The 6,028-nt window shown below is 38.6% G+C and overlaps 1 non-coding gene across 1 annotated transcript; it reads left to right on the top strand.

Annotated features, from left to right (window-relative positions):
• The first annotated feature begins 977 nt into the window (after positions 1–977).
• Positions 978–3,542, top strand: LOC113672067 (uncharacterized). Its single transcript, XR_016188166.1, has 2 exons — positions 978–1,977; positions 2,251–3,542. It is a non-coding gene; the product is annotated as an uncharacterized LOC113672067 (transcript).
• Positions 3,543–6,028: the final 2,486 nt, after the last annotated feature.

Below are 6,028 nucleotides of genomic sequence, written 5' to 3'. Positions count from 1 at the left end.
ATACATATAGCTTCATCAACGTGTGTTTGCCTGCAAATCTGTCTCTCGAAGGATTTCAATCTAGCCGTTGAACTAATTGACATTTTCAAGGTAAGTACAGAAAGCTGATACTCATATTGATAAGTAAAACCAAAAGTTTGTAGCTGAACTACCATGAAGAGACATGATGTAATTTGCTACCACTCACTTAACAAAGCTTTGACTAATTTGATCAGTTTCAGATTGTTTCCTGCTATCATCGCGACAGCAGAATCGATCTGCTATATCTCATATTTTCAGTTAACTTTAAGCTCTTCTTTTTTTTCATATCATTTTTTCTTTCATCGAGATTGTCGATCCCAGAGAAATTTGGCGCTTTCTCAACTGACAAGCATTACGTAATCACCTTCGCGCCGAAAGAAGATGAAACTGCCGAGCGCTGGGCAAGGTCTTATTTGCGGTCAGACGTTGAACATTACGATCAGTATCCACGCCTTATTCCACCGCATGAAATTGATCTAACTTTTTATCATTCTCTTTCGGCTTTTCTCTTCGTCAACATATTCTTCTTCGTGGTAGTTATAAAGATCCAGTACTTTGATAAGGACCGTTTAAAACCTTAGGGTTTACAGCAGTGAAGCAACCTATGAAGTCAGTGGTGATTTCAATCCGTTTTTCGAAGATTGTGTCATTTATTGCCGAATAATACAGCTGAGCTGATTTACTCTGTCATAAATTCTTTAGATTCTCAATCCACTATGGTACCTATCCTTTTACATTAGGTATATCGCTGTCTTCGAGATAGTCGAGTCCCAGAGGACTTTGACCCCCCTCACGATAAGCATTACGTAGTCGCTTTCGCGTCAAAGGAAAGGAAAATTGTGAAGTGCTGATCAAGGTCTTAATACTTATTACTTCTCTAAGAAAATGTTTTCCTTCCGAATCCAAAAATTACACATGCGGTAATATTTCAACACATTAAAAATCAATAAAAGCAAGAAACAATCAGATGGCTCTCTCGAAGCACTATTCGGCTCGCAACTTTACGAGAGGGTTCTTACGTGAATGAGGACTGCAATGCCTGTAAAAAGTTGCGAAAGAAAATATTTCATGAACAGATTAACGGCTCTCACGTGTGTTTCAACATTTGTACGTTTTATAGTTGTTCTATGCAAAACGATAACAGTTTGGGTGGTCTGAGAACAAAGACCTAAACGGTAGTTTTTGTTTCTTTTCGGTTTCTACCTAGAACTCAACAATGCCTTTCTCTATTACGCTGAAGAGTTGGTCGAATGCCGTTTAGAACGGTATGCCGTTTTGGACAGCAATCGCATCAAGTCACTTGCGAACTTTTTTTTACTTTTCTTTTTTTAAATGAGCCACCTGTCGCAATGTTGCAATTCTTAAAACGCATCGTGCACGAAACCAATCAGATTTCGAACCAAAAACCATACAATCATAAGAGATTCAAATTACAAACCCTACAGAAATGACTTGGAGCGAACAGGGACCGCAGCTAAAATTTTGAGCTTCTCAATCGTGCGGCTAGATTGTAATTTCTACTAATAAAATTTTTATGCCTTGGTCTAACTATGGAATTAAGTAATCAATCTTATCTGCACGTTTTTAAAGAGAACCATGGGCTTTGCTCGCTGTCTACAAGCTCTGTTGTTGATATCACAACTCATTCCCTTCCACGCCTCCCTTATGACGCAGAGAACAGTAAATTGTCAAAACTTCAAGTTTGTTATAGATGAGGATGTCATCTACAACCACATTCTTGAGAGTCACGTGTTTAAAAGATCAACAGTTCACAGCGCCGCCCAGTGTCACGTGAAGTGCAAAGATGACTGCTTGTGTGTATCCATGAATTATTTTCCACAGTCTAAAGAAAATAACTGCGAGCTTAACGATGTTAACAGAGACATGGAGCCCGCGGCAATAAAATGGAAGCAAGGAGGGAATTATTATGATCTGGTGAGGAGCTACACGGTAAAGGTGAGAGATGGAATTCTTAGTTGCTAGACTACAGTATTGTTTGTGTTCCATTTTTTCAGCTACCTTTTTCAGCTGTATGTTTCCCGCTCCTTACCATCTAGACTTTTGGAGCTGCGTTTCTTTTTTGTTCCTTGACTTCCTCTTCGCTAAATTGTATGAATTCAAATATTTTTTTGCAATTGATCCTCAAAAGCCTTTCCTCTAAACCTTTAGTGTTCGTCAAAATTGTCAAAAAATACTTGAAAAAAAAACTGTTTGTTTAAATTCAAATAGGGCGGAGAAAACTACGTATCAGGAAAACATCGTTGTGTTAATAATTGCTGCAGCCTTGATCCCTGCCTCAACGGAGGGGTATGTCAGGAAATTTGTGACACTCGCAGCACCAGGTTTAACTGTACCTGTCCTGAGATATACACTGGTCAGCAGTGTGGTAAGATAAGTCAGATTACTTATCCAAGAATCGAAGCTGCAAAGACATTGCTAAGAACGGCGCCTCAGCAGCAGGAAACTACAATATTTTCAACTCAGCCGATGAACTGTTTTCTGTTTACTGTGACTTGCAATCAGAACCTGGCTTTGTATGGGCGTTGATACAGTCTTTCTCCATTGCCAATAAGGCGACATTTAAGGACAAAGGGTTTGGCACCGATTTTCCCGTGAATGACAATAACGACAACAAGGATTGGAACTCTTATCGGCTTTCATTGGCAAGAATGCAATCTCTTTTTCAATACTCGACACATTTGAGAGTAACATGCAACTTTCCAACAGATGGCCTGCGGTACACGGACTACGTACTCGCCGTTCTTCGGGCAGGTCATGACATATTTGGAAACTGGAATCAAGATTGCAAATTGTTCGAGTATATTAACATCCGCGGAATTCACTGTTCTAATTGCACCGCCGACACAAGAATGGAATCTGATAAAGCTTGGTTCGTAAACAGTTTTAAAAGCAAGGACAAAGGTTGCGATTTTGATGGATCATCAGGAGCAGTTGACGGCGAAAATAATTTTGGAATGTACCATTCCGGGGCGATAAATACGAATCACCGCTGCTCTTCTTCATCTTCCTCTACAACACAATACTGGTTTGGAGTTAAACACGAATAGGCTCAGATTCTGAGTCTCAACCCTCGCGACTAAAAGAGGAACCGGGCATTATTTATCGCCTGAGAGGGGTGAGGGGAGGAGGATTTGGAGGATTTTAGACGTATTTCGTTGAAATTAATCTGATTCCGTCCCCAAGACTGTCTGTAATGAGTAGAATTTGAATCTTGTATTGTACTATTAAGTATTGTCGAATGAAGTAGACCTGTCGACCAGTTTTATAATCCTCCAATATATTTTAAATCTAATTATGGTACTTTAAGGATCGAGGGCCATTAGCTCATCACTTTAATTACTGTTGTGTGTTACCATCCTTTAATGAAGTTATTTTTTCGTTGAAAAACAACAAGTTAATTTAACAAGTTGGTTGTTTAGTTAGTCATTTATTTTCCTTGTTATATAGCCGATTGACTCTTTATTACAATTATTTATTTATGTAGTTTGCACGAAGATGTTAGCATTTTGGTGCTGCTCTGTCCAAGCACATACACAACAAAGTCGTGTGAGTGCAGGGCCAGACGGTTTTTTCGGGACTTGCTCATGTCAACCCGTTCGGTCCTACACACATCAGCTTTCACTATTGTGTGCGCGAGGCCGTAAGGGTCATACGATAATATGTACTTACTTCAAACATACTGAGATTTACTCATGAAAAAAGCCCGTCTTAAATTCTTGAGAGACACAAAAACTAACGAGGCCATAAGAAAAGCGAGCGACTGTGAAAATTCATCGTTCGTCCAGTCAGAGACACAAACGATAGAACTTTACAGTGGTGAACAACGAGCACGTGACTTTCTGTCAAAAACAAAATGGAAGAAGTGCCAAAATTTGCTCGCCTTGAAATAGCAATAGATGACTTCATAGATGAGCAAGAAGACAAAAACAAGAGAGCAAAGACCGAAAGAGACATAAGCCTGCTGAAAAACCTTTCTTCTCAGTATGTATGAAATAAAAAACATCATACCATGGAAAGTGCGAATTTTATTTACGAGTTAGGATGTATCAAAAACTTATTCCTTCGCTGCCTTCACTGGTTCGATGGATCCGACTACCGAGTAAAAATCGTCCGTGTGTAGTTTCCATGGGATAATCTGTCATTGTCATTTCATTTACCGAACGTAATCTGGAACAAAAAAATGAAAAATAATTAGGCCTCCTGTCTAAAAGCAAACGTTATTGATAAAATTTCACAAGGTCAAACACTTATCTATTGGAGAAAAAATAATTTTTTTTTTCTAGTTAAGAAATTTTTTTCTGCAAAACAACGTTCTGAAGGATTGTAAATAGTGGATTCATCTATCTGTGAAGTTGATCTTCACCACAGATGCACTTACTTGCAGAATTTCGAAAAGAACAATTATGCGCAAAACGAACGCTCCAGCAAATAACTGTGAACGGTCACATCAGTTTAGCAGACGAAGCTATCACCAAAGAGTCCAAAATATATCTTTATACGTGTGAAGTGTAAATAAAAGTCAGTTTACGATACGAGGAAATGATTGTTATTCAAATATTAAACTGGTTTCTCTTCATTGCCCAGGTTGCAGGACGGGCGGGAAATTCAAGACTTCTTTTTGGCTTTATTTTGAAACCGATAAATAGAAAAACGCTAGACTCAAGGAATCAGCAATCATCTAAACCAGAGAGTATGTTTTATCGTAGCATGTGTCATGTTATACATAGAATCAATTTTGAGGAGTGTTTCTACAAACGTAAATCTATCACGCCTTTCAGGTGTGTCCTTGATATTCTCCCTCAGCAAAACGGTGTGGCGTCATAGGAAAAGCACGCTTTGGAATTAAAAAGAGATCTCAGAACCTTTTTTCATCACAAAACTACAGTAAGAGAAATCCTTCCCTCCATGAATTGTTCGATTTCAGCCGTGCCGTTAATGTGTTTCTAGCCTCAACGAAATCTTCTCTAAAAATGATTGGTAATCTATTTGTTAGGCTTTATTATTTAATCTTCATTTGAGGGGTCGCAAGTTATTGTTTACCGTAAGAGTACTGTCTACGTTTGACTGAAAATGTTTCTATTTTTGGAAAAACCTAAATTAAATGCTCAAACTTAAGGCTGGTTTCTTTCCAAGACTAAACTATTTGGCTATGTATCAAACAAATTTACATAACTCTTATGGTATCCGTATTTAAAAAGAAAAAAAAATGCATAAACCTGATTTGATTAAAAAGGAAAATTCTGTCTGTAGGGGTAGTTGATAAAAGCCAATCAACAATACTGTGTTGTCTAATAATTACTGGGATACTTGTGGTAGCCCAATCATTTTTTTGTCGTCTTTTTTTTTCCTCCGCCACAAAGTGGAAAAATTGCGCAATAGTACCCAGTGGTCATTGGGCCCTCAACACCATGACAACTAACTGTGATCCAATGAGGTGTTCGCATGCTGATCACGCGTGTTATCTTGATGATGACTGGCGTTGTCATGCACGGACAGGGCCGGGTCACACGATGAACCACGAGATTTTTGCTCATAAAACTCTTTTGTCAGTCGTTTTGTGTTTCAACGTGTTTGGATCACGATCACCTGGAGTATTATGGCGCAAACGCTCAAAATACTTACAGACGCATACACAAGTCGTATTTTTCGCGGCCAATCCACACTAAAAGATGTTATTGAGCGGTAATTTTGGAACGGATTGAGTCACGAACGCTTGAAAGCCATGAAAGCCTTCAATGCCTTGTATGCCTTGTATGCCAAGTATGCCAATGTCTTAGTTGAAAAACGTACACTTGTTGTAAAAAGCAAAATCTGAAATCTGAAACCAAACTGCATATACTCTATGCAATCTATTGAACAACACTATTACCGTGAGACTGAAGAACAAAACTCTAATAGATGCAAACTACTGGTGAAGAAAGACGCCATGTTCTTGATGCCAGGAAACGTAGCTACGATAACACTGCGAATGGTTTTAATTTCACGA

This window comes from Pocillopora damicornis, chromosome 7 (genome assembly GCF_964200805.1).
Source record: "Pocillopora damicornis chromosome 7, jaPocDami1.2, whole genome shotgun sequence".
NCBI lineage: Eukaryota > Metazoa > Cnidaria > Anthozoa > Scleractinia > Pocilloporidae > Pocillopora > Pocillopora damicornis.
The sequence above is the reverse complement of the archived record's forward strand: the minus strand, read 5'-3'. Positions and strand labels throughout refer to the sequence as shown.